The following is a 14,943-nucleotide window of genomic DNA, read 5'->3' on the forward strand; positions in this document are numbered from 1 at the left end:
TCCTTTCTAGTTATAGCATTCAATTTTTGGTAGTCCATGCATACGCTCCATTTAGTAACAGTACGAGGAGGAATTAGTTCATTATAGGTATTAGCCACTACAGTCAAACCACCTTTTTGGGGACACATTAGACTGGGCTCACCTAAGATCTATCAGAGATAAGGTAAATGATTCCCGCATCAAGTCACTTAAGGATTTCCTTCTTCACCACTTCCTTCATAATTAGATTGATCCTTCTTTAGTGTTCAATAAAGGCTTTACAATTGTCTTTCAACAAAATCTTATACACACAAGTAAAGGGATTCCTACCCTTGATATCCGCAGTTTTCCATCTAATGGCCTTTTATGAGCCTTAAGGACTTTTACTAATTGCTCTTCTTGTTGAACAGTGGGATTAAAAGAGATAATCACTAGTAAAGTGTTGTTGAAACTCAAGTAGACATATCATAAATAAGAAGGTAAAGCGTTAAGCTTAAGAGTTGGTCTGTCTAAGGAAGATAGGTCTAAAGATTCTAAGTATGCCTGGCCCTTAAGGTAAGAGGATGAAGTGTTCATCAATGCCAATACCTCTATTTCTTCTGTTTTGAGATCCTATAATGCAACTTCGAGAGGGTCCTTAAACATTGACTTGTTAAAGTCATCTTGCACAATTTGATTAATGATGTCTATAAAGGAATACTACTCATGTTGGCTTGGGCTTTCATTAAGTGGTGCATACTGAATGTCACATATTCATCATTAACCCTTAAAGTTAATTCTCTTTTCTCAACATCAATATGGGTTCTAGTAGTTGCCAAAAATGGTCTCCCAAGAAGCAAATGCATTTCTTTATTAGCTTTAAACTCAAGAATAATAAAGTCAACAGGGAATATGAATTTGTCGACCTTTACCAATACATCTTTGATGATTCCCCAAGAATAGGACATGCTTCTATCACCCAATTGTAATGTAATATTGGTAGGTCTAGCTTTACCAACTCTAACTTATTGAAAATGGAGAGTGGCATTAGATTCATACTCTAGGATCACATAAAGCTTACCCCAAGAACTGGTTTCCAATATGACAAGGAATAGAGAAACTCCCAGGGTCCTTTAATTTAGAAGGAATTTACTTGATGACATCAGTGAAACTGTTGGTCATAGCTATAGTTTTGTACTCAGTAAACCTCCTCTTCTTTGAAAGAATATCCTTCATGAATTTAGCATATTTTGGTATTTGTTCTAGGGCTTCCACCAAAGGTCTGTTAATGTGCAGCTATTTGAATATCTCAAGGAATTTCTTGAATTGGTTATCCTCTTGTTGTATGTTGAGTGTTTGAGGAAAAGGTAGTGGCATCACATATTTAGAAGGAGATATATAGTCTTCCTCTTCTTTTTCTCTACTATATCAAAAGTGACATGCTTGCCTTTAACCAAATTTGTTATGTCTTCTTTAGCTTGCTTTCTCTTCTTGTTGTCATCCTCAATAATGTGTTATTCATTCTTTTCTTCACCATTGCAAAGATCAATCACCATATCATTCTTAGCTTCTTTGTTAGCTCTATTGGAACTAGGGATATCAGGCAAAGTCTTCTCACTTCTCAAAGTGACTGCTTTACAATCTTCTTTACCATCCTTCTTAGGATTAGGAACTGTGTCACTTGGAAGGCTATTTTGAGTAAGAACATTCATATGTAAAGTCAATTGACCCATCTAAACTTCAAGATTCTTAATGGCGGTTTCATAAAGAGAGAAGATGGCTTTGTTCTCAACCCTTGTAGACTCTTGATTAGCCAGCAATTGACTGAACATTTTCTCAATTTTGGATTCTTCCTTCTGATGATAATGTTGCTGTTGATGTTGTTATTAACTATGAAATCCAAGAGGCACCATTTGTTTAGCACCAGAAGATGATACATGGCTGGCTTCAAACTTGGCCCATTCGGCTATGACAGATTTGGATAGTTTCTTAAGTTCAGATTGTAAGTTTGAGAATACGAGCTTCTTTATGACCTTTTATGCATATTATTCATGTAGTCATTACTACAAAAAAGATATATAACGACAACAAACAATGGCAATTAAAATGAAAAATGCTATGGAAAAAAAGGTGGTGACATTTTTATAAATAAATGTTGTGACTGTTAACTTTTCACAATAGTTATTAAGAAAATCGTCACGGAAAGATTTAAATTTACCCTACCATGGGTTCTATTTTTCGTATATCGCAGTTTCATATTGGTAGTGTGCCATGGTCGCCCTTTATCCCACCACTACCGAACTGTAATACCAACCAAACCCCCCTAATTTCCCGCTATTAAAAGTCTTCCATTTCACTTATGGTTGTTTTGCTACTGTCTTCCGTCGTCTACCACCCCCATTGTTGCATCTTCTTGCATTTAAATTGTCTCTACCGAGTGAGTTTCTTCTTCTTTCATTCTTTTCATTTTTTTCTTAGTTTCTTGGATGTTTTGACAATAAAAATCTATTGTATTTCAAATGGGTTGATTGGTTTTACATTTTGGATGTCTTGTATTATTTATTTTGAGTTTTTTATGTGCTTTAGGTGTGGTTGATGGCATTTGGAGCTAGAAAACCTCAATTCCTTCCTATACACGGCATTAGAAACATGTTTAGATTTCAAAGTTAATTAGTTTTTAAGTTTTTGATTTTTTATAATTTTTTTATTTTTTCTGAATTTTTGGTATATTTTTGTAATAAAATTGAGAATTTATTAATAAATAATATGTTCAGTGTTTTGTCAAATTTATTTTTTTGTTTTGAACTTTGATTGATGGTAAAATGTTGTTTAAAATTTCATGGCAAATGGATATAATTTGTGTTACCGTTTTGGATTTAGAAATCTTAGCTGTAAAAATCTTTATTCATTGAATTGGTTTGAGATTAAATTGTTGCTTTTGTTTTCTTTGTTATATTTCTTCAAATTTATCCTATCTTTGTTTATTACATTGTTGGTTTGGTTGATTGATTGATTTGTCCATTTTTTAAATAATTTTGGATTTGTTATATTTAAGGGAAAATTCTATAGAATTTTTTTTCAAAATAAAAAAAAGACATTTTCTTTAATTTGTAATTTAGTGTTAGTCAATTTTAATTCATTGACTAACACTTAATTATTTTATTTATTTGAATATTTGAATTAAGGAGTTAGAATTGAGCTCAACAGTACAACTATGCTCATTGACTCTAGAAAATAAAAGATTGTAGTTGGATGAAAGCTAAGAGAATTAGCAAAAAATATGAAGATGGGGTTGAAAGGTTTCTTGAGTTTGCTCAGAGAAATGCCCCTAATAAAAGAGATGAATTGTATTGTTGTCCTTGAGATAAGAGAGCATCTTATTTGTGATGGGATAAATTTGAGGTATACGAATTGTTAGATTTAAAGGTTTTGATTATAACAAAATAAGTTTTTCTATTTCTCTGTGAAATTGTTAGGTTAATCGATCACTTATTCGATCATTGGTTAATCGAACATTTATCAAATAACTGTTAGCTCTTTTTGAATCAATTACTATTGAGTTTAATTGATAATGTGTTAAATAATTCAAACTTACATGTTGATCGATCACATGATCAATCATTGATAACACTAGTTGTATATAAGATGTTGTAGCAAATTATCAATCATTTAATCGATAATTTATTGATCGGTAAACTGTCAAGAAAAGTGATAAAATACCACAAGTATAACATAACGTTTATTGATCACCTGATTGATTAAGAGGTAATTGATGATGACTCAGATAACTAGTAAAGTTTCCTTCACTTATGTATTGTGTTAAATAGTTTGTGCATTATCCATCACTTTATTGATCATTACTTTATTGATAACTTATTCGAACATTGTGTGTAAAATCATTTTTGGTTAATCGATACTGTGCTCCATCAAAATACAAATACATGCAAGTTTGGAAGAAATTAGCATTGCACAAAATACAAAAGTATTTCACTTGCTAAGGACACTCTATTGTATTTCATCATTTATCGATCATTTGTTTGATCCATAAATTACTCAATAAATGCATACATCTATTAAGTCTATTTCTTGTGTAATTAATCAATAATATGATCGATTAAAGTATTATCGATCAAGACATCGATCAAGTAAGTTCATATTACTTTTTAGTATGTGATGACTGATTCCATGATTTCTCAACTATTGTATCAATGTCAAGAATTATCACTTCTTCTGTTACTCATTCCTATTTTCTTGAAGAAGACTTACTTGTGCCAAGTGTCACACATCCTTTATTATCACATTATACATCAATTGGAATCATTAGGAACCATTATTCAAGTCTTAAGTATGAGAACATTTCAATTTCACAATTCCCATTTTCCAGATTTTTGTACACTATTCACAGCAATTTAGGCCAACTTTGAGAATTCATAACTAATTGTAGAAAAATCAAAATGGGATGGTTCCAACTTCTTTAGAAATCTCTTGATATGCTCTTTAGATGAAAAATATCATTTGTATCCAGATCGCATACATAATTCCCAGATTTCGTTCAAAATAGTACTATTCATTTGGTTATTTTTTAATTTTTCAGAATTTATGCCCAACTTTGAAAGGGCATAACTTTCTGTACAAAACTCCTAATTTAATGAATTACCACTTTTTTAAAAGGTAAAATGAGATCCATGAGCATGCCAAGTTTCAGATCCATATTCATCTAATTACTCAAAATCACATTAGTTAAACTTCGCTCCCAAAAAGTCAACCTTTATATCTTTTTTACACCATTCTTGCCTTTTCTTTTTCTTTTCCTTTCATCTAGCTTTTTCAATCATGCAACACATGCATAGACATAATTTCTTAGCCAATTGTTCATAAATAGAGTATCCTTAATCATCAATACAATATTTCAACATCGTTTACAATGATACATAACAACTTATAATAATTTACAAATCATAGCTTCAATGACATTTAGCTTAAATTCCTTCCAATATGACTTTCAATCCTTTTCTCCTTGTCCTTGGCAACACCACTTGAGGTTGTTAGATATGATGATTAGTTTTGATGATTTCAAATAATAGAGCAAAATGTTTGTATAAATTATTTATCTCATATTTTGACTAACTATTGCACTTAATATCTTGTGTAATTTTCTCAAGAAAAGAAAAGAGTTATTATGTTAAACTTTGAGTTATGGAGATATGATCAAGAGGAAGAAGAAGAAGAGACATTGAGAAAAGAAGAACATGCAAGATCAAATGGAAATATCAAGATTCAAATTCATAGATTTGACATTGGAGGTTGCTATGCTCAATTAGAAGTTTGAATAGCCTAATTGGAAGCTAAAATGCACAAACAAGAAGTTATACCATCATATATCAAGTCACCCTTCATATAAACATTGAAAATAAGCTTCAGAGATGATTTTTATGGGCATTGATTGATCAACAACTCGATTAGACTCTTATCGATCAATTTATCGAGTAAACATACACTCTGTTATGCTCTGTTCTTCGTTCAGCTCTGACATAGGTTCGATTCTCTAATATCTCTTAAACCACAAATCTGTTTGAGGTGACACTTGATTTATATGAAACTAGACTCAGAACACGGTTCATAGATACTAAAATCAACATCACAGGGTTTCATATGAGGGAGATATGTTATTCAAAACATTACAATAAGGATTAACACCTTTATTCCAACCTTCAGTCACTGTGATGAAGATAACTTTGCAACTACAATGAATTTTGAGGTGGTTCTTGTTATATTAGAAAGTAGACTTAAAGAGCTTTTTAGAGATAGGTCATTTGCAAAATTTAGAGTTGAATTGGAAGATTCATGATCACTCAATTTTGACTTTAGTTTTGCTTGAATCAGAATTTGAATTTATTGAAGCAAAGACCAAAATTTCTACATTGATTGATTAAGCTCTCGAGCAACATGCTACTCAAACATGTGATTGAGTAAAAGCATAAGAAGAAATAAGAAAATAAAAAGTCATTATCAGATATTACTTGAGCCTAATCAAGCAACTACATACTCGATCACTTTATCGAGTTACTGGTACTATGCCTTCAATTCTTCTCGTTTATCTTCATATGCATTATTAAGGTTTTATCAATAACTTGTTTGATAAATGGCTTTTGGATAACGTTATGGATAAATGTATTTATCTATCACTTGATTGATAAGCAAGGTTTTCGATAAGCCATCAGACAAATTTTAAGTTTCTCTGAATAACTGTTAAGCTTTTATCCGATCTTCTCTTAGATCACATATTCAGAAATTATATACTGTTAAGTTTTATCGATCATGTGATAGATAATTTACTCTGATCAATAACTTGCTAGATTGATCGATCAACTGATCGATCATTGGTATAACTGGTTGATATAAGATGTTGCAGGATTTAATCGATCACTTAATGGATTATTGGTTGATCGATAAGCTGTTAGGAAAAAGGTTGAACTTCCTTACTCATAACAAAAGATTTATTGATTACTTGATCGATCAATGAGTTATCGATGAGAACACAGATAAATGGTGAAGTCTTCATACTCACTTTATATTCTGGTTAATTCAACATTTATCGATCAGACATTAATCGATAACCTGCTCTATCATTGCATGATAACTTACTGGTTTTATCAATAATGTGTTCTGTTTGAATACTCTATCAACATCTTTAATCAATCAATTGATTGATCAGTCATTTATTGATCAAATGATTGATCATCATCACCTTCACTACATATATATGTTTTATGCCATTTTCAGATCACCTGATCGATCATTGCTTTATCGATAAAATGATCGATCATCCAGTCTTCTGAAAGTTCTGTTTTCACATAACATGATCGATCAATGTTTTTTTCCAAGTCTTTTCTGAAATAAGATTTCAACGATCATTTATCGAACACTTAATCGATTAATCAATAATCGATCATTTACTCGATCATCTTATATTCGGTAACTTCACTGTGAAAATCTCTTTGAAACTTTTTATCGATCATTTCTCCTATCAATTGTTTATCGATAAAGTATTCAATCAATACACTTATACTTACCTTTATCGATAATATAATTGATCAAACATTTTTTCATCATTTATTCGATCATTAAATCAGTTCATTTCATAACAACTTTTCATGATGATTTCAAAATCTTTCATCTTTTTATCTTTAAGCTTTTCTCAACCTTCTTTTTACACATAACTCTCTATTGAAAGGATACAAAGGTAAACATAACTTGAAAAAGATTATCCTTGCATAATCCATTTAAAGCTCACTGCATTCATGTTTCATCAGTTATCGATCATATCTTCAATTATCTATTGATCCATAAACTACTCGATAAATATACATATTAGCTTCAATCCTTTTCCTAGTATTTAATCGATAACTTGATCGATCAACCATTCATCAATCAAGACATCGATCAAGTAAGTTCATCTTACTTTCTAAATATCTGAATATCTGATAATTAATTCCATGTTTTCTAACTTATTGTTTCTAAGATTATCATATACTTATAAATTGATTTAAGGAAGATTATTTCAGGTAAAGAACCACAATAAGTTTATGATGTGAAGAATCAACTTTTATCAGAAGCTTCCAATGGCTAGTTTCAACGGTCATATTCTTCAAGCCAAATAGGAAGAAAATGCTCAACAGTTAAATGCCCAACATCATCTATAAATAGAAGAGCATTCAAAATGAGAAAAAAAAAGAGTATGAGCTTACAACATCAAATGCTAAAATGCCAAATCAACATATTCTCGTTTAGAGCTCCGAGAAAAAACTCCCTTTCTCTATACTCAAAGACTATAACATATGTATTCGTAAGATAGAAAGGAGAGCTTCCTAAACGTGCTTAAGATTTATCTATCACTTCTTTGAAAGAAGAAATATTCTATCTTTATTATCATTATCAAATTGTATCCTTACGGTGTGCAAAGGGGAGTATTTACCTTAGTGTGAAGTTGGTGTTGAATAGACTGATTAGTCTAAGGATTATAAGTGGCATCACAAGTGCCCAGATTAAACCTATGGCTGTAGTGGTTCTCAAGTACCCCTGTTAAACTTGAGGGAGATAGTGGATTGAAAATCTTAAGAGGAGCCTGGGGACTGGACGTAGGTCAGTGAGGACTGAACCAGGATAAATTATAGTTTGCATCTTCTCTTCCCTCACCTCTTTATATTTCTAGCTAAACTATTTTACTACTGTGATTACGCTTACGTCGATTTATTGTTTTTATATTCAGAATTTCTTATGAATTTCCTTAGATTGCGAAAAGGTTCTTAATTTTAATTAACACCCAATTCCCCCCCTCTTGGGGAGCCATTCTTACAGAGGTTCCTATTATTATTTATACATTGAGGGGGTTGAGATTTCATAGAAATCTTAGTAGCAATGAATCATAATTATCATGTCAATCAGGCTCCACAAAATGTGATATGTTACAATGCATAATAATCAATTTCAAGACCATAAATAGCACATTATGCCATTAAGGAAATCAGTACATATTCACATTTCATATCAATGTGTATTTGGCCAAAGCATATCAAATATCAAAAAGCATTCCATACCATAGCATAAATCAATCAATCCATAGAAACATAAAGCAAGCAACATATGCACATTAAGTAAGCAAGAAAAATAATCAAATTAGATTCAAAGCTACCTCTTTTATACTTGAACCAATTCAGCCTCTTCAATTCCTTTGAGTTCCTTGTTGTTCTCTTGCACAACGCCTATCTATTCATGTATAAACACATTTCAATTTATCAATGATTCAAGCATAAACACTAATGCTTGACATTAAACTCAATTAAACCCCTTTTTCTTTGATTTTTAACATAATTATTCCCTCTTTGTTTCCATTCATTTCTTAGTCTATTCCTACACAATTTTTCATGAAGATTTCAAATATGGAATCAGATTTTTGAAAATCAAACTCCTTCCCTATGAATTCACCTTGGCCAAATAGGGTATATAAACTTCCAAAAGTTCGATTTTTGATTCCAATGATTTCAAATATTTTCCAACAACATATCCCTACACAAAAACATGTTTTAAACCCATTGGAATCATCAAATCAAACCAAAACAATTTGTTTCTACATGAACAATGCTAGGCCGAAATACACATATATAACCCTAAGTGGATTTTCTTCCAAAAACCAATCCATACACCACTTACTCTTGCTTATTCTACTTGGCATTTAAGGTTTCTATCCTTCCCTAAACCTTCCATAAATAGACCAAAATTTGGTAGCATCACACTTGAAATATTCAAGCCAAAACACTTACTAAATAAGCTTGAAGCCTAGGGATAAGGGTGCTTAAATATACCTTGATGTTTCCCTAGTAAAAGTTGGATAATTCCTTGCTTAAAGTCCTCTAAATTTCGGTCTCCTTAGGCTTGGAATGAAAGTGGCAGCACCTCCCCTCTTTTTCTAATTTTTCCAACATTTTTCTTGTATTTTAGGAGGGGATATTTATAGAAAAATGAATATGCTCCTCCTCCCCTTAGTTGGACGTCCAAAATGGCAGATAAGAGGGTGATTTGGCAGCCATCAAATGCCTTATACCTTCAGATTAAACCATTTGTCCAACTCTAGAATTTTTCAACAATTATCCTTTAATTTTGCATTTTATTTAATTAATTTTAGTGGGGTCTGGGAGCTTCATGAAATTGGGATTGGATTGGGCCTAATGTGGGCCCCACAAATGGTTTAGAATGGCCCAAAAAGATGGCCCACAATCCAAATCAAAATCCCAAACCATTCCGAACCTTTATCGGTTACTATTCATTAGTAACATTCCATAATTTTTTTAGACCTCCAAAAATTTATTTCTCTCTATGATAATTCACCTTTTAATATGAAAATATGATCTAAAAATTTTTAGAATTTTTTTGCCATCTCTAGGTATTTATTTTGAATTTTCTCTGATTAAGCCTTTATCGGTGTCACTACGGGAAAATAAATTCCCTAAAATTTATTCCTGAGCTTCCAAGGCCTAATAAATATTTAGATGCTTTATCAATATTTTTTTTCAAATTTATTGAGGCCTCCAACTCCTTAAAATAATTATTTTCCTTCAATTTCTAAATATTTTCCTAAAAAACCTCTGTTTACGGGAAATTCTATAATAATTTATTTTCACCATAATTCCACCTTTTGGGCCTCAACCAAGTTTTTAAAACCTTATTTTACATTTTTCCTATTTTTCAAAAAATTTCTAGAATTTTTCTCCAAATTTCCTATTTTATCCTTCCTAGACTGATAATTACCAAAATGTCAGCCCGGACCTTATCGGAGTTTTACCTCAAAAGTTATTTCATCTCCCCATCTAGTTTCTATGTTGGTCCTTATTCCAATTTTTAACTTCTTATGTCTAGGTGAAATTTCTTGGGATATGACACCAAGATATTTTTGCATATTACGAAGCATAACGGTTATATATCGTAGCCTTAAATTACTTTGTCAAAAGCATTAATGGCGAACTACCATTGTAACTACTAAATACACACAAGAAATCATCCAATGGCTAGAAGCTCTTCAGTTTAACAAATAACTGAAATACTCCAACTATAAAAGGTGCGAAAAGCATTGAATGAGGAATTGATTACACAAGCTACCGTCTACTAAAAATCTACTGCATTCAATACTTTGTTTTACCAAACTTTAGTGTTTATCATTCATATACTATGTGAGAGAGTTTGATATATCTTTCTTTACTCAATTCTGAGAGTAACTCAAGAGTGTAGACTCTTAAGGGGATTGTAACCTTACAGGTAACAAGGGGGAGTGATTGAGGGATTCACTTGCTGCACTAAGGTACCAAGAGCCTGTTTAATCTTGGGGATATAGTGAAAATCTCGAAGGTTCTCTAGGGACTGGACATAGGTCAAGAGGTGAGACCAAACCAATATAAACACTGTGTCTCTATTCTTCAGTGAAACGTTCCAAACTCATCTCCTCTGTTTTATTTGCTCAATTATTTTATTTAATTAAATTTTTATACATCACCTAATTCACCCCCTCTTGGATGAAGCTGCCACTAACACAAATTGGATATGACATAGAGAAATTAGAAAGACTACATTGTCTGGAAAGGAGAAGGTTGTAAATGATAACTTTGGTGATAGAATTTTGGATATGTTTCGTGACATAAGGTCTGAGTTCTTTACACAAGTCTCTCCCACATATGAAACCTTATGTAGTGATGCAGAGCCACCTTTGCACCCAATGTATAAAGATGATTATACAAGGTTAAAAACCGTGTTGAAATTGATGAACTTGAAGGCTAGAAATGGTTAGACCGATGCTAGTTTCATTGAATTGCTTGAATTGTTGAGTGATATTTTTCCAAATGGGAATTCACTTTCAAAACGAATGTATGAGGCAAAGAAAATTTTGTGTCTGATGGGTTTGGAATATGAGAAGATACATACGTGCCCTAATGATAGTATATTGTTAAGAAATGAGTATGAAGGGTTGAATCAGCACCCTAAATATGGGACTGAAGATACAAAGTTAAGAAAGGCAATGGTGATTGTAATGAGATGACCAAAGGTCCCCCTTTGAAGGTTCTGTGGTATCTTCCAGTAATACCATGATTTAAGCACTTATTTGCTAATGCCACAAAAGCAAAGAACTTAAGATGAGAAAATATGTGATGAAAAACTTTGTCACCCAATAGATTCTCCTCAATAGAAAGCAATAGATCAAAAATTTTCTTAATTTGGTAGTAAGCCAAGAAACCTTTGGCTAGTGCTTTATACATATGGAATTAATCTATATAGTAATCTTAGTAGCACACACAGTGCTTGGCCAGTGCTCCTTATAATTTACAACTTGCCTCCTTGGTTATGTATGAAAAGAAAGTATATCATGTTATCTTTGATGATCTCGGGGCCAAAACAGTTGGGAAACTATATCGATGTGTATTTTGCACCTTGGATTGAGGATCTGAAGAAATTATAGGAGGAAGGTGTTGATGCATATAAACAAGAGACCTTTAATTTATATGCCATGATTTTCACCACAATAAATGACTTTATGACATATGAAAATTTATTAGGATACAGTATTAAGGGGCATAAAGCATGTTCGATATGTGAAGAAGGCACTCACTACATGCAACTTAAACATGGAAAGAAGACAGTCTACCTTAGTCACAGAAGGTTTCTTAGTTAGCACCACCCTTATTGTAGGTTGAAGAAGGCATTTAACAGCTCACAAGAATATCAAATAGCTCTAATACCATTAACTGGAGAAGAAGTTTATCAACGGGTAGAGGGAGTTAATGTGGTCTTCAATAAAAAAGAAGAAGAAGGCTGTCGATGAGAGGAATATATGAAAAAAAAAATCTATCCTTTTTGATCTGCCATATTGGCAAAGTCTTGATGTGAAGCATAGTTTAGATGTAATGCATGTGGAGAAAAATGTGTATGAGAGCCTTGTTGGTACACTTTTACATATAAGTAGAAAGACTAAGGATGGAATCAATACAAGACGGGACTTAGTTGAAATTGGAATAAGAAAACTCCACCTACAAGAAAGAGAGGTAAAAGGGCTTATTTACATCCAGCTACGTACACATCATCAAAGGAAGAGAAAACAAATTTTTATGGTTTTTTGAATAGCATTAAGGTACCACAAGGTTATTCTTCTAATTTGAGAAAACTTGTTTCAATGCAAGATTTAAAGATAACAAGAATGAAGTCTCATGATTGTCACGTATTAATGCAACAATTACTTCTAGTTGCTATTCGAGGCATTATGAAAAATGATGTGAGAAGCACTATTACAAGACTTTGTATGTTGTTCAATGCTATTTGCAGCAAATTCATTAATCCTGTTGAGTTAGACGAATTAGAAAATGAAGTTTATGTGATCCTTTCCTAATTGGAAATGTACTTTTCTCCAATATTTTTTGACATTATGGTCCACTTGATAGCTCACCTTGTGTGAGAGAAAAGACTTTGTGATCCTGTGTATTTAAGGTGGATGTATCCATTAGAGAGATACATGAAAATTCTAAAAGGGTACTCTAAGAATCCTCATTGGCCTGAGATATCAACTGTTGAGAGATATGTAGCTGAAGAGGTGGTTGAGTGTCACACCTTACTTATATAATAGCTTAGCATTCATTTAGAACCATTCCAGACCACTTTGGATGATCTTAAACTTAAAAATTCCAATTTGGACATTAATTTTCAGAAAATTACTGTTCACTATCGAGTTTTCAGATTACAGGTCCAACTTTGAAAAGTTATAACTAATTCTAGAAAAATTGTATGGAGGTGTTCTAAAATTCTACGAAAAGCTCTTTCAATGCTCTTTAAGGGAAAAATATTCAACTAAACTCATCCCTACTGAAAACGTACAGTTTATTGGATTAAGATTACTATTCGTTTGGTAAAATCTAGACTTTCCAGATTCTCCGCCTTAACTTTGAAAATTCATATCTCTTCGTATACACATCCAAATGAGGCGAATTACCACTCATTTCAAAGCTTGGGATGTGCACTATAAGTATACCAAATTTTGTAGCTTAACTCGTTCATATGATAGGTCAAACTGAAGCTCAAAACTAACTGCTTCATGACCTACGTTTTATCCCTTAACATCTCTTTACTTTAATTCTTTTTATTTCTTTGGCATACCTAACATGGGCTTACTTTTTCCCATTCATGCTCATACATTCCCATACATACCATAAGCTTTATAATTAAATACATGGCATTCACAACATAAATATAACATAGGAGAATTATACATTGAATATTAATATCAATCATTAGCATTAATAATTCTCCACTTTCTTCTCCTTGCTTCTCATGCCATTAGTGCCCATCATTGATTGACCTGAATGGTTGGTTAGAGAGGGGTGAGATTTGGAGAAATCTCAGTAGCAAACAATACCATATTAATCATGCTAGATGGATGCTCATGCACTACTCGCAACTTGTTTATTCTCTTGTTAATTAGTGACATACTAGCATGCTCAAGCTAACTTCTTGATGCATGGCCATGGAGACATAATCTACTCATCATGAATAGAAATTACAGCAGCTAAAACATGTCACAACAACATACAAATAACATGTACATGGCAACACACAAGCATACCACATCAAGCAATGACAATAGATAAGTTCACTACCTTGCACCTCAAGCTTTCCTCTTACTTTTTCTTTGATTCCCTTGACTTTCCAACCATGTGGGCATTGGATGAACATTATCAATCATCCTCTTGGATGTTCTAAAGGTCCTAAACATAACCATAATGATCACACAATCCATTAGGACCACTAGATTACATAAAGTTCAAGACTAGCTTTCTTGAACCTCAACCCCTTCTCTTAGTCTTAGGGTTTTCTTTCTAACTTCTCTAACATAAATCTCATCATTTTCCATCCTTAAGATCTATTTCTTGTCAATTAAGACCAATTTAGATGGCTTTAGATTCAAGAATACTAAATCTGGAAATTTTGGTTCGCAGGTACTGTTCACGCAAAAACTCCAGAATTTTTACTCAATTTTAAAATTCATAATTAAATCTAAAAAAATCCAAATTGAGTGCTTCCAAGTCTCACAGAAAGCTCCTTAAGTTAAATTTAAAGAAAAAAATATTCTTAGGAACCAATTCTACACCAAAAAGTACCGGAATTGTACAGAAATTGAAACTCTTCCAAAAGTTCAACACTGTTTCCAGATTTCAAACCCTAACTTTGAAAAATTACCATAAATCGTACATATATCCAAATGAAGTGTTCTATACATGGATTTAAAGCTTACAGAGTTTGATTTAAGCATGAAAAATTTCAGAATCAGATACACACATTAACTAATTCGAAATAGGCATCAAATCAGATGCTATAACCACCACATACCTTGATCTTGAAGTTTGAACTTAGGTGGACTTTCTCTCACTAGAAATGGCTCTTTCTCTCTGTAGATAC

This window comes from Neltuma alba, unplaced genomic scaffold (genome assembly GCF_004799145.2).
Source record: "Neltuma alba isolate B1F8T4 unplaced genomic scaffold, ASM479914v2 tig00011557_pilon, whole genome shotgun sequence".
Taxonomy (NCBI): domain Eukaryota; kingdom Viridiplantae; phylum Streptophyta; class Magnoliopsida; order Fabales; family Fabaceae; genus Neltuma; species Neltuma alba.